Source organism: Pectinophora gossypiella, chromosome 5 (assembly GCF_024362695.1).
Source record: "Pectinophora gossypiella chromosome 5, ilPecGoss1.1, whole genome shotgun sequence".
NCBI classification, from domain to species: Eukaryota; Metazoa; Arthropoda; class Insecta; order Lepidoptera; family Gelechiidae; genus Pectinophora; species Pectinophora gossypiella.
In genome coordinates, this window is record NC_065408.1 from 9,913,131 (window position 1) to 9,939,136 (window position 26,006).

The 26,006-nt window shown below is 36.0% G+C and overlaps 1 protein-coding gene across 4 annotated transcripts in view; it reads right to left on the minus strand.

Moving 5' to 3' along the window:
* Positions 1-15,662, minus strand: part of LOC126367153 (mucin-5AC-like) — a 56,984-nt gene extending 41,322 nt beyond the window's left edge. For 2 of the 4 annotated variants that reach the window (XM_050010562.1, XM_050010559.1), the window contains exon 1: positions 15,285-15,623. The gene's annotated coding sequence lies outside the window, so the exon portion shown is untranslated. The other 2 variants (XM_050010561.1, XM_050010560.1) reach the window with 2 other exon arrangements.
* Between the last annotated feature and the right edge of the window lie 10,344 nt (positions 15,663-26,006).

Genomic DNA, 26,006 nt, shown 5'->3' on the forward strand with positions numbered 1-26,006 from the left:
ACTAACTTACAGATATTAGAAAGTAAGAGATATGTTATGAGGCATGTGACGTTTCGCCAATTCCTGAACAAATGTGCAGGAAATTGTTATTCGCATGGCAGTCAATGTGCGGTATACACATCAACGCCATTTTGTTAAAATGCTCTCTTGCGCTATAATTACGTGCAGAAATCGCAGAGATCATGTGAATTCTAAAAATAGTGGGATCACCTATCACTGTTCTGTGGGTGAAATCCACTACGCGATGTGGCTGGTGTTAGAAGGTGTAATTTCGCGTCCTTTTCGCATCTCTTTTCTCTTTGTTGAAGTGTGAATTTGAATATTTACATCTCACTTACTTTATATTAGCTACTATCTCACATACCCACATCCCGATGTATGCGAAAAAGCTTTGCGACATACATAGATTGCATAATAGAAGATGCGTAAAGGGCAAGACGAAAAATATACAATCGAATTGAGAACCTCCTCCTTTTTTGAAGTCGGTAATAATTAACATCATTAAAGAAACTGTTTGTATAAATTAAAAACTAAGGTTTGCCCATATCTATGTTAGCCGTGCATAACATATCATAATTACCCGTTTTATGAATGCTAATAAGTGTCGTGTTTGTAACACACGAGATTATAATAATTAATGATAATGTGCGAAAACAATAGCATTCACTAAACACTATTAGTGCTTATCTTGATAAAGCTATGAAAATACGCCACTGAACAGGTGAAGGTACTAATGAAAGTACTTGCAATACAAATTACAACTTTGTGTTATTTGTTATATTATATCTGAAAGACAATAGTAATTATAATGACGATGACCGCTATTGCTTACAAAAGACATCGCCAGTTACATAGCCATGACCTTACCGTATTATATCACACTGTTTTATTTAGAAATAGCTCATAAAATCTTTTGCTGACAGTCAACGAAGTATAATTTTCATTGTGCATATGACACAAATAAATTTATAAAATTACTTTTAATACATAATTCTAAATACCAATACTGTCGACTTATTGAACGAGACTATGAAATCCTTTTTAAAAGGTCACATACCTTACACAATAGGTCATGTGCTTTAGGTACCTATCGACTTTTTGGATGAGGTACAGGAAATATTCAAATGTCAATCTTTTTAATGGCGACATCATTATAAAGAAATCTCAAATCGAGACTATTATTAGAAGGAACAACAACAAAAAGTGTCGTGGTTCATTATGTCGCGCTGGTAGTTGGCCTATCACACCGGGTCAATGAGAATAGGCAGGCAAAGTTGATAAGTTGTCAAATGCCGCAGGACCGGTTCCTCGGCTGCGCCCGCACTCGTAAAGCGGATGATATAATTTGTTAGCTATTTTGCCCTATAAGTAAAATGGAGTCGCAGCAACTTGATACAGAGTTTAATGTTAAAAATATAGAAGCTTGCCTATAAGGTCTAGGTCAGATATTATTTGCGTCTGACAATTGAGATTGACGGCGTTTTTATAATGCCGGCACACGGTGTCAGTTTAATTAAGCTGGCCCGTTAGACAGACATAAACGAAAGCGTGTCTTAGTTTTTTCTGGGTGACCGGGCTATTGTCCGGTGGATGAAAAAGTGTGAGTCTCAAGGCATACGACGGGGTCGCAAGACTCACGCCCGGCCTCGCCTGCCAAACCAATAACCAATCACACAATGCAATAATTATTGTTCACCCACCGTGCTCATAAGAAATTTATTTCGCCTCATTCATGATACGTCGATAGACAATGTCTCGGCGGCAAAAAGCAGCGTTCAATAGCCGTTCAAAATTATGCATTGTTCAAACGACAAACCTTTTGTTAATTAAGCCCATTAAAATTTATTATAATGACATTGGGTTATAATATGACACAGGTTGTACGGCCAACGTGTGGAGCTGTTATTGAAATGACGACGGCTTGTAAATCTAGCGTCATAACGTCTATTATTAAACGTTCGTGATTTAAATTTTTATTGCTGTGGTTAAACAACAACTGCTGCATCAATCATACAATGAAAATGGATTATAACTAGATTACGTGTTTACGAGCTTAGTTCGATTGTTGGCATTGTTGTTAGGTCAAGGTGACCGGTTTGTTAGAGAGGATTACAGTACCTACCATATGCAAGTAGGTAGAACATTTACAGGTAGCAGACCATTGATGGAGTGATTTGTAATAGGTGTTACTTTATGTTACATCGTATTGTTTTAGAGCCTTTAAACCTTGGCGTAACAAGATTGAGGCTGCTCTTTTGGCAGTTTGATATGTTAGACATTCGTGGTTCCGCATTTCGGAATCGAACAATGTCTGTTTTATTTCGGTCAGACACCAGTAGCTATATTTATTGTGATTGTATTATATTTCCTTATTGTTTGAAATGATCCAGGCATGATGTAAAAAAATAAACATAAAAGGTCGCAGTTGTAACGTAAGTTCGTCGAGCATAATAATTTAAAGACTGTGAAGTAACTAACGACACCATAAAGTTCATGCATTTAAATGACCAAAACATGCGTGGAGGTGATAAATATCGGCTTTAATTATTGAACTAGACACACAAAGACACAATGGCTGGCGTGGGAAAGGCGATGCCGCTGGCATTTGCGGACGGCCGTGCGTCGCAGCATCTTCGGTTTAGGTATTACCTAACACCGAGAGAGACGTATGCGCCGCGCCGCTCGACTGGGAAAACCGGCGACTTCGGAAACAAAAACAAAAACTCGAGTAAAAACTTGACACAAAACCGGACAGTTCACTCATCCAAATCTCCAACAACTTATCCTATCACATTTTTGACTCTCAAAATGTTATCGCTGTCAAACAAGTATTAACTATTTATGGCCATTCTCTGCCTCTGCATAATGTTCGCGTTTCATATTTCAAATTAGTTTTATAGCAAGAATTGTTATTCATTAAAAAAAAGCATTAGCCTAGTTCTAATCATTCGGAGCAAGAATTTGCTAGCGTAGAATTTTTTTTTATTATGTTTTATTCTCTTAGTTTTCAACTTATAGTCCAAGGCCTTTTCTGTATAAATTACTTGCATATATTTAGTAGTTTGTCTAGTAATATCTTCGATAGTATTATACACTATTTTGGAATGAGGTTCGCAACTAGTGTGGTCGTTGGCGAGCTTACCAATACATTGTGATTCCAACTTACGAAACATTTGGCGGTATTGTCACAATTTGTTTGATGTTCAAGTGGCACCTGGCGATATAACATCTTTACAAGGATATAGTTAAAGTTGATTTCTTTTTTAATCTGTTGTTGACAATTGCAACGTAAAATACCTTTTTCAAAAAGATTAAAAAGAAAATCTTTGCTTTTTAATTCATGTTATATTCATCGGTCTATCTCTTATTTTCGGACATGTTTCTAACCTTTGTAATTACTTAAAGTAAATTACATGCGAAGTGGTAAAGCAATTAGCGTTTTTGACTACAGTTTACGAATGGTGAAAGTAATTAAATCACGCTAATTTTAACATCATAAAGATAGAAAACAAGCGTATAAAGATATCAATAAAAAAGCTCCAGTTGTTATGGGTAATGTGATGGTTGATGGTAGGGCTGGCAAAGGAAGACCTAGAAGGACGTATATGGATAAAATTGGAGATGTCCTTAGAAAAGGTTAAGTACGATCTACTCTGAACCGGCGTGCTTGTATGAAACGATTGATGAATGTGGAGCAAGCAAGATAAATGTGTCAGGATCGAAGCAAATTGTCTCTGCTTACCCCGGTGGGAAATAGGCGTGAGGTTATGTATGTATGTAATATGTACGTTATGGGTAATAATTTAAACAATAATCTAGGTTAGTTACTAGAAATCTATACTTACCTTATACTTATATACTCCAAAAAGTAATAAGTACTTACCAAAGTAGGTATATAAATTTATAAGAGGCTAGGCTTATTTAGTATCTAGGTATATTGAAGGCCGATACTAGTCGACAGTTGCTGAAATAGCCAGTTACAGCTGTGAGATGCGAGAGAAGCCGGACCATAAGTGTCCCATTGTACATTTTGGTACGGAACTGTAAAAATGGAGCGACAATAAATACAATACACCTGATTTCCTCATTGTCTAACATGAGTGAGGCTAATTTCCCTAGTGTTCGTACATTGTAAGTGATTCTAGTTGTCGACCAGTTATGGAGTTGTGTAAACTATTACGAAATGTGTAAACATGATCAGTAAATCACTAGTTTCGTGGCAATTACGTCGGTTGTCGGCACGAAACAGTTTTCTGTATAGTTTGCTAAATAAGTGCTGCGAGTACGTTCGTACGCCGCCGTACGCATTGTTCGTTGGAAAGCTTTGTGTGGAAAAAATGTTCCTATTATTAAAGATCCATTATTACGCAGTAATTCGTCGTAAACATGTTTATTATACTAATAAGTGGTGTTTTCCATGATTGATTAATTAGTTTTTGTAAAACAATGTATTTACTGTTTATTTGTTTTCCTTGAAACTAGGTTTATTCTAGGCATTAGTCCATGTCGGTTGTTATTATACAATTATGTGAGCCGTTAAAAATAGTGCGATATTTATATAATTACCATACTGTACAGTTGTTTTCTTTAACAATAATAAAGGACTGGTGGCCCTCAGCACCTTGACCTTCAGTGTAATTCCTTTTCTCATCATTCCTAAGCATGCATCGGTAATGGTCGCAAAATCATTTAGGGGGTGCGAGACCAATTTACGGCCACATTAAATCCTTTAAAAATGTCGTTTACGGCCACTCATTAAATGTATGAGTTTTGTGTAGCCGCTAAGAGGTCTAATTCACAGGGCAGCTGTGCCCAATCCAGTTACTTCTCTGTGTGTTAAGGTGGTCGCGTCTTGGCTGATTATGGCGCCTCCCTAAAACGCACCGCTTGCACCGCCCTAGAGCTGCCAGTAGGGGTAGTGGCAGTGGGTAATAGTGGTGAAACATGAATTAAAAGAAAAACGTAATCGATTATCGTCGCCTTCAAAGCGCCTTTGAAAAATCAAATTCTGATGCGATTTTCTCCAAGAAAACTTGGAAACAGCTCGAAACGCACACGCTAGGTTAATTCCGAGTAAATATTGACACTTAAAATTTTTACTCGCATTGAAACTATCATGTCTATTGTAAGGTTTAGTTAACAAAAATTTGTTACTCTTCCGAGCTTCTCATTATATACCTAAAACACACACATACTAATAGAAACGTTTCTAGTAGCCAAACCGTTGCCAGTTCTAATCGATGCGTAGGTATAAAATTAAGTGGCTCGTCTTCTTGACGTTTCCAATCTAAAGAAAGGTACAATGAAGAAGACTGCGGTCTAAATGTTTATATAATAATTCAAATAAGGTGACTATGTTATGCGAGGTAAAGATCGTAGGTAGTGTAAATGCCAGCGGAACTTTTGAACAACAGGAAATGAGAATATAAAAAGAACAGGTGAAGCTGCATAATTAGCGAAATACCTTATTATATTAATATAATTTCAACACGTGTCGTTTTCTCGAAATGGAAATAGTAGGTTAATTGTAGCCTGGCCTGGCCCGCGGGTTTGCGAAACATTACCAACTTATTTGACAATGATACCGTATCGCAAACATACTTAACTTACATTTGAAAATCGATTTTTAATGTAAGGAATGCAATAATTTTTATAGCTACAAATTACAAATTCCTACACTTAACTTGCCATTTTTGTAGGGCAAGTTAATAGGTACTTATAAATAAATCTTAATTTAATGACTGATAATTAAAACTCACGAATCACACAGATAATTTAATTTAGGATGTCATTTGAAGATAAAATATCCTATAAAAATGTTAAGTCGTTATTTTTTCCTCAAAAGCGCGAAAACAAACAGGACATGGTTTATGTAAATAAACAAAAAAGTCTTATTATAAAAAGGCGGGTTTTGGTTTTAAACTCGTTTAAAAATAGTCCAGTGGCAGTTACCACGCCTGCTGCGAATTTCACCAGCGCAGTCACGAGTTCTTTGGTTCAGTTTGCTGAATTCTGTTTTTTGTGACACCTGGCGGAAGCCTGTTGTCACGACACAGCCATTAAAACCGGTAGTTGAATAACTTTTGGATACATGGATATCGCAGCCGGCTCTACTTCATAAACTCGATTGTTGTTATTATGTTAGGTAACTCCAAAATATACCCACTGCCGTGCCCACTAATCTTTCCTTAGTCTTGTTGCTTATTTTGTCGCCTAATGACTCTGAACGTAGCAATCACTGTACTTTAAATAGTATTATTTGGAATGTTTTACAACAAAATAAACGCACTTAAAGTCATCGTAATGAAATTCAGAATAATATCTAACAATTTTTATGCAAAATAATACAGTTCATGAACGTTAAGTGTTTATAAATGCTCATAAAACACTTGATTTAAAAACTGCGCAGGCTGTATTTTTATTTATTTTCGAGTCGTTCTAATTGAATCAGGGTCTTTACTGTATTTTAAATCCGGACAAAACGAGTTAAATGGTAATGGAATCGACAAGGGGCAACAAACATAAGTGGATTTTAAATATAAGTAGGAGTATGGTAGTACGGAAGGCTGGCAAGCAAATATGTCAAGAATGCCAGCGTGAGTTAAATTGAGGAACAATGGGTCTGTGGCGGATCGCGAGAACGCGGTGTTACTAATGTTAGCCCGAGGAATGCGGTGCTTGAAAGTGGCACGTGCAAGGTCAAAGGTGCAACCAGCACACTGCCAGTTGGCAGTTGTGTCAAGCTAGATATCCGCTCTAATGCGTCCACCTCGTTAATCATTCTAATGTTGCCATTTTGCAACTAACTCTTTATTACTAGAACGTGTCAGCACCCGCTGCCGCGATTGCGGTTTTCTCAAAATTGCTTTTGTCAACCCACACAAGTTCTAAGAAAACTCATGCACTCTTAATCACAGTCACGTACTGTATGTACTAGACATTCGCAATTCAAAATCGGTGTCTTGGCTCCAAAATTACGTGTCGTGTTCCGTACACTCGGTGGGATACAAAGTTTATTTAAGTAACTTTACATTGACAGAGAAATATTTTTTTTACAATAGTCACTCACATCGTAAAATCAAGGTCGCAAATTCGTCGATTTTATTGTCTGTCATAATTATGTTGTTACTTATATCTGGGATCTTAATGTACGAGAGTGTAAAACAGCATTTGATTTTTGTCGAGAAGGCCATCTTGGGGACAATGGCAGGCTGCAAATGTCACTTGTAATGGCCAATGTAGAAAGTTAAAGATCGCGGACGAATGTGAGATCGTGACCAGTCTGATGGCGATAACTTATCACATGGACACTCGCACAATTAGACGCCTGCGCAACACATGTAACTCTACTAACTCGGTGTATCGCCAATCTAGCCATGACGCTGTTAGACCTGCTCGCTCCAGTGTGAAGCTCCCTGGCCGGACCACTACTCAGTACATAATTTGTAATTATATCAATAAAGTCTGTCTAATCTCTACCTACACTAAGTATAAATAGTACATCAAATCATTAAAAGAAAATGAATGTTAAAAGGGGTCCGGCTAGGGAGTATTTCTCCCCAGCCGCGCCACCGTGAGGCTCAGACTCTCAGAGATTGTATGTAATCAAGCAATAAGTGTCTCTACTCCTTTACTAAGTGTCTCCTATGTTCCAGTTTTGTTCATCTAAGCTTTAATAAGAAGTATTTTTTCTAACCTAATCTTCATTATTACAAACAACAAGTCTAGTATTGTTTGTGATTTACATACCCTTACCTTCTTAACTTTGAGTATTTTTCTTTTCTTTTAATTGTTTTTGTACTTTTTGATGTACTATTTATACTATTGTACTATTTATATTACATTTATATATTATTTATTATATGTGTATGTGAAGGTAAGAGATTAGGTAGATTTTATTGATATCATTAGAAATTGTGTACTGAATAGTGGTCCGGCCAGGGAGCAACACACGGCTCCAGAGAAAAGTCATACTGGAAACATTTGCATATATAGGGACAATGTTACATGATAAGGTATAAATACAATTAATTTTCTTTCTTTTCTACCCGACTAAACGTTTCAGAATATAATTTGTAAGATGTTTTAATGTCTTGTAAATTAGTTATAAAAAAAAATTGTAGTAATAAATTATTCGAATTCAAATACGAATAATAGAAGCTCGTTTCTTTGTATAAGTAACAACAGCTATTAATTATTTTTTGTTGAGTTACCCTTTTGTAAATTGCTAAATTGAATCTTAGGCTGTTGCACGCGGCAGTGTGGAACGATTTCTATCTAATTCATTAGTGTGTGATTTCGACATTGATTTAAATCAAAATTCGTTTAAACTTTGCTATACTTACAACTTTTTGTGTTAGAATTGGTGGACAAGGTCGTAGCATAGACGTGAATGTGAATAGATATATCGGTTCAGATAAATATATAAATAACTATTTAGCATCTCTCGTTTTGTGCTTTCATTAGGTATTTTGAATAGGAAATATTATTGGAAAATCAATAGCCGGGATATTGGCAATTGGTATGTTAAGGTGACCGAAAAAGGTTGTACTAAAACTTATAGCAGTTGGTTGCTGGTTCTAACGAGCCGGCCGCAATATTGAATACATACCTACTGGACCTTAGGAACAACAACTAAATAAATATACAATATTTTCTCGTTAAGACACCGTGTCCGCATTGGAAAGATCTATAGACAGTTTAAATAAAGGTACACGCACGAAAACAACGTCGCCATATAGAGAAAAACCACTTAAGCGCCTTTTTTACTGATTTTCTTCAACTAAGCATTGATTTCTTTCATTTGATTTCAATCCGGGTAAAGTTTAAGACTCCAATTTTTTTAACTGGATTGAAACTAGCGTGGCTATTGCGAGGTTTTGATAACAAGAATTACATCCAAATGAGATTCTTGTAAAAGTTGCTTATGTGGTTTTACTGAAATGCGACGATAAATTTTAATATACCTATATGTCGCAAAAACCCAGAACGCAGTGTTGGTGCAAAAATGATTGCGATGCGACACCGCGTCCACTTTCACTATTTATTGTGTACTTGTAGTGTGGTACTAGTACTTGAAACTTGCCCGGTGGCAATGGAAATTGTAATAGAGAGCTAATGCGTTTCACACAATCATAGAACTCATTGATAGAATTGAAAATATATGCCTATGGTACCAACACTAGCGAGTGCCTAGTGAGTGTCTAGTGAGTGAGTGTGGTGTCACCTCTATAGGTGACTTCGCACCATCGGCAACAGCATTTATTTGTATTGTTGGAAATAGGTTAGTGTTAGTTAGACCACAATCTCAGCTGTCATCAAGTGACGATATAGAGCACGTTTACTTTGTAACCCAAATATAAAGTTTTTTCTTTCTATACTGAAAAACTGGAGCACCAGTCACTATTTGCCTATATCCCTTTCCCAAAATGAAAATTTGTGCTGAGAAAAGTTCGATTATTCACCCGTCACCCATCTATTCAAAGACAGCACTTGTCTTTGCACATCTTCAGTCAACAAGGCCGTGAGTTGTACATCTTTGTACACCATGCCTGTATGCAAATACGAAGTGAATCGCTTAATGCATGGAGGTGGCATGCGGTATGCGGTGTGTGACGTCATCGGTGGAGTATTTACACACGGTGTCGACGACCCGCGCCTCTTGTCGCGTGAGCGCACTGATTGCTTATCGCCAGTTATTAATACTGGCCAATAATAACATAATGCAAGTCCCCGTGTTAGGTTCGCCTTATTATGCGCCTGTACTTCCCCATCACGTAATAATATAATTTAACTGATTTGTAATGTAACGTTACGCGATTGCCGATTGCCAATTATAGGTATGGGTATAAATAATAAGTAGATAAATATTGGTAGGTAAGGTATATTTTTTAAAGCGGAGCGAGGCTTGCTTATTTTTTTTTTAATAATTTTAATAATTCTATACAGATTAAATAAAAATACAATAAATCCTTTGTCTATATTACCTGAAAAGTGAGAATTATTTGTAGTACCTATTAATGAAATATATAGTTATTGGTTATGTAAAGTTTTATTTTTACTTTATCATCAAAATTATGAATTTAGAAAATCACAATTAATCGAAATAAATTTAGAAATCCATAAATTACAGTTTTATTTAGACTTTTATATGGATGAATAAGTCTAACAGGTATGACTGAATTTAATAAAAATACCAAGCAGTCTGCTGATTTAGTCATTAAGAATATTTCAGTGTTTTTTTTTTATTTTATAATGAATTCCTGTTTCAAACGATAACCTTTGAATAAGTATCTACTTATTTTATTCCTCACTTAGTAGTTAACATTTAAAAATTCAACAAGGTGTTTTTTCTTACGTCATTTTCATTCACTGAATATGAATAAATGAAGAAAATAATATTCAAGTTTGCTCGTAGCATGTTCGTATATGAGATAAGAGTTGGTGTTCATAGAGATATAGAAAAAGAAAATTATATTCATTAATCTTCTTGCCACTACTTCACAAACAAAAGTAAATGACGGTAGCTCAATGACAAACAGTCAGTTACAAACGCAGAAGATACAAAAAATGTTAAGCTTGATGATGCATTTTGATGCTTTTTTCAGGGTTCATGGTTACAAATGCTTCGGATAGATTAATATCAAAACTCAAATTCTTAGACCTAAGAGCTTACATGGAACAGATTAAAGAAAAGGTTAACGTCGTGTCTTATAGGGAAGTGCAGAGATCTCTAAAAGTTTTGTGATAAAACCGATGAAATGTGTTCATCAGTAACTTGATATCCGGCCAATGCGCCATAAGTGTTATGATCTGCGGTTTCAAGTTGGACCAATATTCATAGAGATGTCGCAACGGAGGAAGCTTTAGTTTTGCAAAATCTAGATAAACTGGTCTGTGGATTGTGACGAAATATATACCTACGTTAATTTCTAGTCCATATACCTTTTAGCAGCTGTAAAAGTTTGACTGTTTTACAACTTTACATATTCAAAGCCTGCGAAATACAACCGTAAAAGTCATGAAGCAATATTATATTATAGGTATTAGCTGTTTAACAATACCTCTTTATTGCATGCCACACAAGATGGCAATATATAATATAATAATATTAAATAAAAGCACAATAGGCAATATTATTGTAAATAAGTGTTGCTTGCATTGTTTCAGCAACCTCAGACTAAAGGATCGATGTGCATAGAAATAGAATAACAACAAAGCCATGAAAGGCAAGGTAATAACTGAAATATTATAAAAATCGGATAGCAAAACCAGTTGACTTAGTTCATTCTATAAAAGCTATGTATGAATGATAATATTACTCAAGTCTCCGTTTTACGGTTTAGAGGGGTTCAAGATGACTAGTTGTACTGAATCTGAAGCTGTATTAGAACAGAAAATAAAAAAAAAACAGCCCTATGCTGCTTATTTTCTGGGGCATGTACTAAGGATTAATGAATATTATACATACTATTATGGAAAGCTTCAACATAAAGAAAATGCGTTTCGGAGGTATGTGATCTAACCTGTATTGGACTGGTTTGGAAGGTCAGACAGGCTGTCGCTTCTGTAAAAGACCGGACCTGTCAACCGTCACGTTACCTTGTAAAAACGAAATAACTCTAGGAATATGATGATGGAGTGATCACCATATCCATTTTAGGACTTCGTATCGTAAGCGGCTGGATTTTGTCGTCTGACATTAGTTGTATTGTATTTAGTTTGCACTCGCTTTGAACTTTTTCTCACTTTATGGTTGCTTGGAAGATGTCACTAGCTATGTACTTACTAGTTAAGACTCTTTGTAAATATTTTCTTTTATTCTGGAGCAATAAAGTATATTTGAATTGAATTGAATTTACAAATATACTTTATTGCACCAAAATAAAAAGAAATAATTACAAAAAAACTCTTAACTAGATATATGGCAAATGAATTTACTTACTTGTGGATCTACCCGTTCCGTTACAGATATGTATGTATACAAAGCTGACAAGCAGAGTCCTTTCAACGACATTATTTCGTGTGAAACCGATGTGCCGACGTAAATGGGTCGTTGCAAAGAGCGGTGGCACGTACACCACGTAACATTGCAGCGTTGCTTCACCGCTTGCGTCAGTGAGCGCATCGCAGGGTGTCTTCCGCGACCCGCTGACCTTCACGACCACACATCGTCGATATACCCGCTCGAAACTTCAGACTCGTCCTTAATAAGACACAAAAAATTTGACGTCTAGTAGACATCATCGTAGACAATGGTGTCTGTTATGGCGGTTTCTACAAGTATTAGTTTAGTTTCACAGCTCTTAAAGTAGTGCCATTCTTCACTTACAATAAGTGTAAGAAAGAGATAGAGCTAGTTTTAGTCCTGTATTTAGTTAAAATTAAGTTAGTGGCATCGTCAACTACTCATTTTCTTACAAATTATTAAGGGAAAGGATGGATAGAGTTGTATACGCACTTTTGCGTGGTGGGGCAGATTTTCCCAAGGCAGTTCCTAAAGAGAATTCCTAAACGGTTTATTTATAAGTCAATTGTGTCTAAAGAAGAATTTCTGTGCGGTAATTTTAACGGAGAATTGAAAATTGACAATGCCGTAACAATACGCAACATAAAGGATGCTGATTTCCTTACGTTGGTACCGAGGAATATTGAATTTTATTGCTTATGATTCGTCACAGATAACACCTGTCGACACCAACATTACAGTGACAGACGCATCTCTGATAGGTAATTTGCGATCGCAAAAAGTGAAGGCCGGGTGAGTCAAAGCCATCAAATATTTAGAGAGTCCAAGCTCGGCCGGTCGGTTCAACATCGTGTCAGTCGCATGTTAAACAGCTGTCGAAACACCTCATTATCCAATTGCTGGCAGGGAAACACATATTGCACTCCTGAACATGATGTTGAATGTCCGAAAATACACGACATGTCACAAGCACTCATTGTTAAAGTCTAAAATTTACGTCGAACAGGTTATGAATCACATTCGCTACCACAATCAAAAGCAACTATACCACGCTCCGCTGAGAAAAATAAAGTGAGAGTTGTAGTTTACCTAAAAATGGCTATCAGCGGCCGGGGAGGTTATGACATCGGAATTCCTTTCAGTGACCGATTGTTCATAACTCAGTTGGAAATCATAAGCAAGGTTATTTTTTGAAACAGTTCAGGCAATTTTAAGACTTTAGGCTTTCTGCACTCGCTAGGGTCGATGGAAAGTGTTCGCTGGAGCGCGGCGCGACGCGCGCTATCGTTGCGCCACCGCGTAAAGGTCGAACTACAGTTGATTAATACTCGTAAAACTAAAATTAAACGCCTCATTACCCTATTATTACTAAGACGAAACGATTGCAACGTTATAATATTCCAAATCAATGGTATCGTTAACCCAATTTGTTACAGATTTATGAACTACAGTAATTATCATCTCCTTCACAGGGTCTACTTACTTAACCTGAAGATGTGACAGGTCCAGTTTTTTACAGAATCGACTGCCTGTCTGACCTTCCAACCGGCGAAAGGAAAAAAAGCCTCCGAAACCCATTTCTCAGGTATGTGGGTTTCCTCACGATGTATTCCTTCATCGCTGAGCACGTGATAATTATTTATGATCTAAACATGAATTCGAAAAACGATTTCGAAAATCATACATTTATGCTCGATTCGAACCTACGACCTTACAGTGAGAGTCAAGCGTTCTTCCAACTGGGCTACCACGGCTACACTACAGTAATACGTTATCTAGTTATTATAGTTAAGTACCACGTTCTGTATAACTTACCAGTAAAATTTGATTCCTCACCTGGTCTATTAGTTGATATGTCAGAAATGGATATTTATTGTGACCGTTAAACTAAGTACATTAGAGTGTACACGGAAATATATAAAGCATATAATTTTATGAGTGCAACGTTCTTGTAAATGCAGCCAACAAGGAATGTAGACATTGCGTATAAAACTTAGGTACCTATAAAATCAAAATGTTGTTGCAGCGTGACTTGATTACCAACTGGCTGATCAGACATTCGAGACTCCGATCGAGCAATTATTTATACTAACTATTGATAGTGAACCCGACAGACCCATTTATATGACGCCAATTGTAAACACCCATCTAGTTATAAAGATTAATGTTTGATCATTAATTTTATTACTTATTTTGAACGTAACTCATTCACAGAGTTATTATTAATACAATTTATTATCTAAACAGAGTCATGAGTGTCAATACTAACGTCTCACTGATCCTAGATTACATTAGATGTCGTTCAATGGCATCAAAGTGTTAATAAACCCTTGCTTTTTATTCAAAAGAACACTCCTGGATCGAAAGTTAAATATCTATAAAAGAAATTCGTGAGTGACATACGGAAGACTCTACTTTCGATATCGATCGCAGTATATTATTACCCAAAGGAATTCAACGTCGGACATTCTATACCGTAGCTATCCGTAACTCTATTACTATTATTAAATCAGCTGTTGAACATTGAAAGTTATAGGTGGTTATAATTTGATAATGTTTCTTTTATAATAGATTTTGCTGGCGGCAACCTTCCTTCATGGGTACCGGAAAATTGTAAACTTTAGTAAGATTGTATAGACCGTTGCAATTCAAGGAAACTATGTGTTTCAGAATTAATAAGGCGCGGAAGTTGTGTGAAGGTTACAAGTTTTTTTCTTAACAATAAATATGTAGAAATCTATTAATAAACGTGTAGAGATTTAATATATAGATCAGTTTTCTCAATGTAACATTAAGAAAAATGTGATATTGCGCTGTCCGTGTGGGATATTAAAACCCACATTTCATTAATCAGGCTTTAGACATTGTGTCACTGATACCTACTGGTTTCTAGCAAGGCAACACGTGTCCACAATAAGTTTGGAACCAGTTCTTGTGATCTGATTGCAAGTGGGCCTGATCACTCGCTCGTCGACTTGCCGGCTAGGCTGACCACGGGCTAGCGCAAGTAACTCGCCCCGCAACCGCCCGCGGGAAACGCTATGCCACTTTCATCACCTCATTAATAAACCATTCAACTTGCAGTTACACAAATATTACCAATGAATATTAAGCACCCACAGTTCTGTTATTGCCAATTGTAAAGTCAAATTCTCTCATCTTTAAGCGGCTTAAAGATTCCGTGTAGAGTCAATAATTATAAAGCACGTAGAGCTTGTCACATGACCATATTATCTACTTTATATACTTATATTGTAAGAAAATTTGCATGGTAAAAGGTGAAATGTAATATTTGTACATAAATAATTATACTTACTTACGTTCAAGTGAGCGTATCATCCAATAGAGTCCGGCAAGTACAAAACTTTTAAATATTCAAATTCTCATTAACGTTATTGAACTTTAGTATTTTTGTTGGAATAATGCACGTTTTAATAATACGAGTTTATCACAAGCAGTTTCTAAATAAACAAGCGACTGCGGCGGTTAAATTGTCTGTAGAAAGTCGCGTATCGGAAACTTTTTCTATTTTCTAGGAAATGTCACTGACGACGAATTCGTTTCGAAAAAACCCGATTGAGCGATACGTAGTGCCGCGCGGTCCGAGTTGGCAAAACTGACGTACGCAGCGCGCAGGCGCCGCCAAGGTATTGTTAAAAGTTACTTTTACTTACGCGACTTGCGGCGGCGACGACGCGGCGCAGGCGACGCTGCACGCTCGCGAAAGAGAACAACAGAGGTTCCTCCATTCCGCCGCGCACGCAAACAGGAAAACTTATTTTGTGGTACACCTAAGAACATTTGTGCAAGATTAAGGCAAATTATTACTATGTAAACTAATGGTCACGGTTCATTGATATTTTAGGCGAGTATTGCCTTATTTCCTTTCGTACTCCGGCGGACGCACAGGGAACACAAAATTATCAGACCATCGTAACGTAGATACGCAATTTTGCGCATTGGTATGAATTAATAATTACCTGTACCGGCACCATTATATGTAATTTAATTATGATTACATCATTACCTATTTCCTTTATAAAATTACAAATATAAGTCGTAGGTACCTATTCGTTATTCTTGTCTTGGGCGTATCTGGGTAGGTAGCACACCTTTTTCATTACCAAGTTTAGCAACCTGTTGCCGTATGCAACAAGTTACAACGCCCAATGTCACATAAAAATAAAATAATAAACAAATGTGCACAAAATCTTGATTTGAAAGGAGGCGTGAGCGTGCACAAGAATGCAGTCCTTGCATGTGCAAGCTCTACATTGTCGCGAGCTTCGGATTAACTTAATTTTAGATCTGAGGGATTATGCACGTTGATCGTTTAGCGTTTGTACTTAATTCTAATATTAAATGAAGGACTCTGATTTGATTCAAATATCTGGCTATAAAAGATTATGGCCATGCATATAATCATAGAAAGGGATGTAAAACTCTGGGAAAACTCTTTTCGTTTGTCGCGATTTCGTACGCACAACTATCGTGTGTTGATTCGATAATTTATACACCTTTCTCATCATTGCTATATCAGTCCCGGGTGAGAGCCTTCAGCGCTCCCCATTTGTCCGGCCAAGTAGTTAATGCCATCTGCGGCAAATCTACAATAAGTCACGTCAGAAAGAAAAAGCTATATCAGTTTCAGTGTCGTAGGTACTTCAACATAGTTACCCACCTGCTTTTAAATTTCGTAAAGTTTTAAAAATGAAGTAAAAAATGTATAAAGCGCTTATTACTAACGTTTCAATACGGCTTTGAGATACGAGAGCAGATAACTTTGAGCACAATAAGTCAAAGTACGAGGGGCGTTGACAACCTCACCCACTGGCAAGGTCAATCATTGGCCCGGTTACCCGATAACGTGATAGACGAAAATTTAAAGAATTCGTGTTGCAACTTATACTTATGGGTAGTGATGGTACGAATCGATTTAACCCCAACGAAATCGATTTTTCAAGACATTATAAAATAAAATATTAAGATGGAATTGACTCAATCGGTAAACTTGTCTTACTGAAAACCCTCAGTTTTAAATGTCAACATACATACATACATAAACTCACGCCCGCAATCCCTAATGGGGTGGGCAGAGCCACAAGTAATCAAAGACAACTTGCAGCCACTGTTGATACGATGTCGTAAGCTGGATATGATGAACCTTATGGTGACAAGGGATCAGCCTATCGCCCATAACATTAGTCCATCATGTTAGAGGACACAATCCCTCTGTCGGTTTTTACGACAAGCCCGGGAAGACAAGCAGCTGAACGTTTTCTATGTTTTTTATTTGCTCCCAGAACAGCATAGAAGCGAAGAAATGTCAAAACACTAAATAATCGATCTTATCAAAGCAAACATACAATAGGGTAGTTTCCAACTACTCAAATCAGTTACTTTTGACTAAACGTCAAAACACGAAATTACTATGGAATTTGTATGAAAAAGCAACATGTGACGTCATGGAAAAACGTGACAAAATGTCGCACCTGTTATCAAATTTTTCATTATTAAAATTCATAAATAAGTTAATTAGAAAAAAGAAAACGTTTTTGTTACCTTTAGATCTGCCCTTATTTAGTAGTCAGAATTTCATAATTTATCTTTGACCTAGGATCTACCCAATTTGCATGCACTTTAGCAACATCATTGTAGAGTGCGACGTTAAATAAAAACTTTGCGTTCGAAATTACATAAAACAACATAAGTATATTACGTCCCATTCATAGGTAAAGGGGAAGAAAGTAGGTATCTCTATGAATCTAGTTCTACTAAAGCCTAAAGACTTTCCATCATCTACATAATCTGCCAAAAAAAGAGTTATTCACTTAAATAAATCGAGTTGAAACCATTGACACACATCACTACTCGAGGGTTTGCATCAGGCATTGTCTATTGGTGATGGAGTGGAGTAAAGTAAGTCGTGCCGGGTTCGGCCTCGCACGCAACCCAATAATCTGATTCCGTCGATCGATTAAGAAATTACAGCCTTTATCTATATAGGCCGAGATCAATTTCACCTGCTCGTTACGGCTCGGAGGGCATACGTACCACCTGTATTGTTATAATTATAAAGGTAGATACTGTTAATTAAGTTTTTGTGTTGGTGCTTGATTGACAATGTCACGTTGTTCTTGTAGAGTTGAAGGATTTAATTTTATGTTTCCGGGGTGTTTGGCGCTTACTTAAGCAATTAGTATCCAATGTTAATATAAACGAGCGATAAATTTAAAAATCTAAATATGTCACTTTCAGTCAAAAAATTAAACTATGATAATTATTATTAAAGTACTGACAGGTAATGACAGATATGTAGCGTATAACAAACAATATAACTAAAGTGTATGTAATTAAAACACATAATACCGGGTTCTTACCGCGTTCAAAATAGGGATGTGAGACTCCCGATATTTCGACACTGTTGCAAGTGCCATGATCACGGGATGACTGATGAGATTGGAGTGGAGTGGGAGTCTCATATCCCTATTTTGAACGCGGTAAGAACCCGTTATTATGTATTTTATTTAATTATGATAATAACCGCGTAAACATAAAACAATGTATAAAGTGTATGTTCCTTACCATACCTATCATATTATAAGGGATCCTGTTGTGTATGTTGAGCTTTCGTTACGATGTCACTAACATCCTGTATAGTGATAAAGTAATATTTGGATCATAGTTAATTCATGTCACATACATACATAAACTCACTTCTCTTGCTTCCTCCAAATTCATCAATCGATTCATACACGCACGCCGGTTCAAAGTAGATCGTAAAAAAAGTTTATTTAGGTAAAACCTACTGAACCTTTTCTAAGGACATTTCCAATTTGGTCAATGTACGTCCTTCTAGGTCTTCCTTTGTCAGCCCTACCATCAACCTTCGCTTTATTTATTGCTTTCGTAATCCTACGATATTAAATCACAATAAAGTATTTGTTATGTTATGTCTCAATTGTTACGTGAAGATATACGTAAAATAACCAAGATATTAAACAAAAAGTTCCAATTGTGGTCTAAGATAAAAGGAAACTCTAGAGTATTCTATATTACGATGAGCAATCACTTCGACTAGGGAATCACTTTATACCTACAGCGTTGCCATAATAATGATGGATGTAATATTAGGCTACGAGTTGGTCGTATTCATCATAATTATCATCTGTGTATAACGTGCATTAATAAATGAATAGTCAGTCATGCATAAATCTTATAAACTGTACCTAAAATAATCAAGTCCATAAGTCATGAATTTAATTTAATATAATTTGTATGAAATTGCAAGCTACGACATCAAAAAATCCTGACAAGTACTTAAAATCCGCAAAAGAAATAAAACTGCCTGGGTTTTTCTTTTTATTAAATTAGGTTACTTATTTATATTAAGTGCAAGTTTCACTAAAATATTTGGCTAGATCATTATAGACGGCTCATCACCTATCACGTTGGTCTAACAGAAAGCTCTATTTTACTTAGATCATCATGAAGTGGAAATACGTCTGGCTACCCCAATTGAGAATATAGTCAAGAGCTTATATTATGTTATGTTCGTTTATTCAGAGTGACTCTATTTCACGATTAGAATGTCATACATAATGTATGTATCTTTGATCTAAACAACTACCCTCTATACCTACATGAAGCAACCGTTGCGTAAATTCACGTGTATTTTGTGTCATGTCAACGTCATCTATGACCAACTGCAACCATTAGGTACTCATATTTTTGACATTTCGGTCTGTCCAATCCGATTGTGACAGTCAATACAGTCATTATGGCTTTAGGACCATTGAAAGGTAGACCGTTGACGTCAACTTTATTACAAATATTTGTAGAAGCTTACGTAAGCTTCAAATATTTGTGATACTAGTGAAATATACACACATTTACTACAAGCTAGCTACTGAGAAATCATAGACTAACGTTCAATATTCGTTGAATGACGAAAGATTGGAAGATGAAACGCTTATGAAGCAGTGCTAGTGGAAAGAAAGTAGTCTTTCAGTATGGACCGTAATGCAGTCTCTTTATACATATTTATACTATTCTGTAAATAGTCACTAAAGGCAGATTTTGGTTTTGAATTAAATTTATATAATTAATGGTCATAGGACTTTTTGGCGGGAACGGGAACGGGATGGTTGCTTTCTTCATTGAATACTTAATCTAAATAATTAATACGAAGTGGTGTTTTGTGGTTGTGGGGGCTTTGGTTTTATCATTCCTGCGTGCAAGATATGGCTGCATGGGCATAGTTGGGCATGGGCAAGTTCCCTTTGTTTTTCCCTTCGCGGAAAATCTACAAAAAAAAACTTAATGGTCATAATATTATTTTTCTGTTGTGTAAGTTGTTAGGTCGATTACCAACCCATGACCAATCTCCCCAACAACCCTAATAATGTGAAACAGTGCTGTCTTGTAGCTAGAATCAATCATACGTAGATTTTAGTCCAATACTTATCTCTGGTCAAGAGATTTCAAAGTAACACAGTTAAAAACTAATAATATTGACGTTTATTATAATATGTTTTTAAACTCTACACATTGCAGTAGGCAGTCGCATCATCAATCACATTGGTTGGACAGGTTCTTATTGTAATTTTTTTCCACTCACGTTTTTATTATTATTTCTGTTAATGTGTACACTTAAATAAATTGGGCATAAATCATAGTTTAAAAAGTTATTCGTAGAATTTATTGTGAAGCAAGCGCAATTTAACAGGTAATCGGTATTGATTTGTACAAACATCAATAATTGGGTCGTGTACTAGATTCAAGATAAATTATGAAAATCTGATTACTAAATAAACACAGATCTAAAACTAATGAAAAAGATTTTCTATTGTCTATTTAATTATATTATGAACTTTTATCAATAAAAACGTATTAATAAGTCCGACTTTTTATCACGTTTCCTATGACGTCACAGTGTGCTTTTTCATACAAAGTCCATAGTAATTTAGTGTTTTGACGTTTAGTAAAAAGTGACTGATTTGACTAGTTGGAAACTAGCCTATTCACTCATGCTAGCATTCTAACGGCCCCACAGCCATGTGAGGAGGGAACGGGGAGACAAGTAAATGACTCAAGTACTGACGAAACAATGCGCATTTATTTCAGTAAATTAATGTATTACATTATAGTAGCTTCGTAAGCATAATAAGTAGGTAATATAGAAAATATCCATCCTTACATCATCCTTACATAATTACATCCACGCATAAAGGCGGTGGTGGTGGAAGCGTTCCGGTGCGGAAAGCCACAGTTAGTATAAAACCATCTCGCTTGTCACAAATTCCGGAGCACTCCCGGTACTACCTGTGTCCGTCCTCCTTTGGATCCATTATATGTATATAGCAGGTAATTCGCACGAATTAACCTCTCATATGCCGAGATACCAGACACAATAGATTTTACATTGTGTCTGGTCGAGATCCGCGTTCCGGCGTTCGAAAGATTAATAGAGGGAAGATATTTTCTTTACATTTTTTTTCTTTTCTTTTTTGAGCCGTGTCAGAGGCCTTTGGCGGCTCAGTAGTAACCCTGACACCAGCCCAACACCAACCCACACGATAGAAGAAGATGGCTATAGGCTCGCTCCTTATTACATGGGATTTAAACATAACTTGCAAAGAGTCGTTTGTATATACTATTAACCTCTGCCTACCCCTTTGGGAATACAAGCTTGATGCTATGTTTACGTTATGTTACTTCAGTCACCTTTCACGACAACCACAGAAAGATAGAGCGCGGTATTATTACCATTCCGAATGGTTGGCAAAAAAAACATTTTTTATGCTTGTTTGACAGGTATAATACTCAAAAACAACGTAGTCTGTCTGTGCATAAACGCAGGGCGGTACCACCACGCCTTGTCGAAATGTCGAATTCTTCCTCAAGGCCGTCACATTTGTAAGAATTTAATCGACTGCGGCCGGAGACATTAATTTCATCAGTCTCCATATTCGTTACTAGTCTTAAGGCCATCCTATTAAAAATAATATAATGAATGAACTCATCAATGCTAAGCCACTACACCGATGAACTGTTTTTTTTTTAAATATCGCCCGCCGTAATAATTGAATATTGTTCCTGTTAAAATATGATTTAGAAACGGTTTAATTATTGAAAAAATCTATAGTTGAATATATTAAAACATACAGGATGTTAGTGACATCGTAACGAAAACTTTGAGGGATGATTCAGACCACATTCTGAGTTGATATAAAGTGGATTTATGCGTCGCAAAAGGATGAAACTGAAAATAATTAAAAAAGAAAACTTACATTTTCATGAATTTTCCGACATGAAATTCCAATTGATCAACTCGGAATCATGATCTGAATCATCCCTCTCAGTATGCGTTACGATGTCATTAATACCCATACGTACTTTCGAGTGTAAGTGTCATCGTAACGGATACTGAGAATGATTCAGCTAAGCGGTTATTGAGTTGATTCTGAGTATAAATCAAGTGGAATTTTCCATCGCAAAAGTTTAGAATGGAAAATAATTAAAAAAAAAAAAACACCACAAAACATGAATTTTGCAACGGAAAATTCTTGATATTAACTCAGAAACATGGTCTGAATCATACCCCTCAGTTTTCGCTACGACGATGTCACTAACACCCTGTATATGATTTTAGCAAAGAACCATCAAGATAGCCGCATCGGCAGTTCTAATCTGGTTTGAAATATTGTCCATTCAATCACTCAAATTCAGATATGAGGATATGATATATTTTTTTATTATGCAGTTAACAATATGTTGTTCATGAGAACCTAATATGTTTTCAAATGTGACTTTAAATTATATTTTTATCATACGTATGTAACACAATTATTTATTAATATTATCAATAATCAATGTCGTAATTTCTATCGCTGTCTGTATAGTACCTATAAAACAAAGTCGCTTTCCGCTGCCTAAACTGCACAACGATGTTTCAGCAATGGACAGAGTTATTCAAGAAGAATGTTTAATATAATTATGTAATAAATGCCTATTATTTTAGAGAAAAGCCAAAAAAAAACTAAGATTTCGCAAAAATAAACATATTTTTGTTCGCGCGTTGGGTCTCTAAAAATTGGGTCTATGACTATGTAATTTTATATACCTAGTCGTATCTAATATTAACAAGTCCTTGTTTCCGGTTTTTAACTTCATATAGATAAATATGACACGATTTCTTCGAACTTCGTAATGTCAAACATTGAATAATATTACCGTACATAATGTTATGTGTACCTCATTGCCGCGACAGTGTTTTGGTATGTGCATGTGTGATATTGGCATTTAACAGAACCGGAGTGTACAGTTTCTACAGCTAGACGCGAAATATTAGTGATAGTGAAGTGCAGGGACCAAGGCCGGGCCTAACACTACCTTCCCACTTATATCGAATATCGTGACTTATTATGTTTCCACTTTTTTTAAGTATTTCATTATATTACTTTTGGTTACTAAATAATGGTTTAACAAAACAAAAATGTAAAAATAAAAATCACGAAAATTTTAAAAATATTTTTGTTAAAAAATAGTGACTTGAGAAGGGAATGTTAAGATGGTTTTGACACGTAGAGCGAATGAAGGATAATAGGATTACGAAAGCAGTATATAAAGCGAAGGTTGGTGGTAGGGCTGGCAGAGGAAGCCCCAGAAGGACGTATATTGACTAAATTGGAGATATCCTTAGAAAAGGTTCAGTACGATCTACTCTGACGACGTCGTGCGTGTATGAAACGATTGATGGATGTGGAGGAAGCAAGAGAAGTGTGTTAGGATCGAAGTAAATGGAATTCAGAAATAAATAAATTCCATAGTGTCTGCTTACCCCGGTCAGAAATAGTCGTGAGTAAGTTAATGTATGTATTTAAAAAAGTACTTTGGCATCACGAGAAGTGTACCAAATGATCGTATTACACTTTTTACTCATGTCATATTATGTTAAATTCATAACTGTCGATAGAAAAATGATATATTACAAAACCGGAATCTGAAGAAACTTGGAATATTAAAAGAGTTCTAGAATAATATGCGGTAAGTACCTACTATTTATTACCTACCTTCGCTACGTCCGGCGTACCTAGGCATCTGCAAAATCCACGCAGAGTACGCAGGTTGAATCCTTTCACCAAAACCGCAAGTCAAAATTCGAAAGGATGACAGTAAAGCTATAGCCACAAAGACACACATTTATAGTAGTAAGTACTTCACAAAGATACAGGTTAGGTAGGTAATTTGGTTCGCAGATTTATTTGTGTAGTTGTACATTAGTGGTTTACCTGATTTAAAGTCTGCGAAACATCTGAAAAACCATCTGCAACCTGTCTAGGATTAGTCTCCTTGGAAAATTACGGTTGATGACTGATAAACCACCTATACTACACTAAAGATGTTATTCAAGAGCTATTATGTGTTTCGAACTTTCAGAGCTTTATAGAGGTATATAATCTAATTACCAACAGTATTATTTTAATTTGAAGTCAAGTTTCATGTAATAAATTGTAAATCTAATTACAAACTGCGGTCAACAGTTACACGGTGGTAAGGTCCCTAATCACCATATAAACACGAATGGTTACCGAGAAAATGGCAGCCACATCCGTTCGGAGTGGCAAGAATGCTGATATAGTATTCGCGTGTATTATTCTAATTTATTGTTCCTTCTAACGTGATTGTAATTCAAAATGATACCTATATGATTCTGAATAGATTCTTGTTTGCATTTAGTTCGATTAGTAACTGTACATATTTTAAAAGGAAGGTCGGTGGTTGTGGCTACACTTATTTGATACCTACTTACATTATTAAAATTTGAGTAACTAAGCAGTTCCAGATCAAGTGTATTCGGATTTATTTCATTTACGTATGCGGTATACTTAAATTACCTAACATTTTCGTAAGTCGTTGCACCAAATAGTACTGTAAATTCAGCGCCATCTGTCGGTTCAGTCGAAAACTGTCACTACGCTCAAGAAACTTGGATCAGCATTCAGCCTACTCTGTATCTCTTTTTTCTTATGTACACTTTTACATCAACCGTTGGCTTTCTGAGAGCATAGATGACGTTTGAATCGCTCTCTCGCTCACTGTACCCATTCGTTCAATTATTTGTCTTATTTTCCTTATAGCCCTTGGTATTGACTTTATAAAACTTTGTGATCGTCTTAATGTTTTTTTTCCCGGTATAATCTTTTCCTTTGTTCTACTTCTTGCACATGTTATAGTTTCTAATGTTCTTATCATAATACTGCGGAACGAAAGATTTACTATAATACTTATACAAGCTGTATTTGAAGCATTTTTATTATACATAATTATGGATATAACAATGTTCATGGATTCTTATTAAACTTTTAGTAGAAAAACTGGCGTATGAGAACAGGGCGATACATCTTGTAAAAGTCAAAGCAATTCGTTGGGCTAGTCGGGAGAGTTGTGATCAATCATAGTGGTTTCGTTCCAATATCGGGAAAAATACGCTAATATTCGTCTTGCACAGATTGTCTTTGAAAAGTTTTTGTACTATATATTATGAAGTTGATGGCTAATAAATCAGTGTAAAACAAGTGTAATACTGCATTCAAAGATCGATTGGATGTATACCTTGTGGGCCTACACGTTACGTGATTCACGGGAAAGGAATATCTTGATGAATTGAATTACAGTATTGGAAGGCACAAAAAGCTGTCTACATCAACCCCGTCCCCTGTGGTTGCTGTAAAAACTGGAGGCAATAATTCATCCTATTTGTTTACCCGCAGTTTTGTGACTGAATCGCTGAAGTAAACGGTAGAATAAGAAACATTATTAGCAACATCATCAAGTGATATTACATTTTGAAAGAGGAAAACTGTCATCCCGGGCATATTTATATCATTTTTGGCGAAATAAAAACAGGAAAACAATACTTAATTATAAGTCACAGGGACAATGCCATTGTCATATAATTAATTTATTCACGAAACGCTGTGAGCTTTGAATTTGATACTTTTAAATAATATTTTGCATGAAAAAAGTAGCTCAA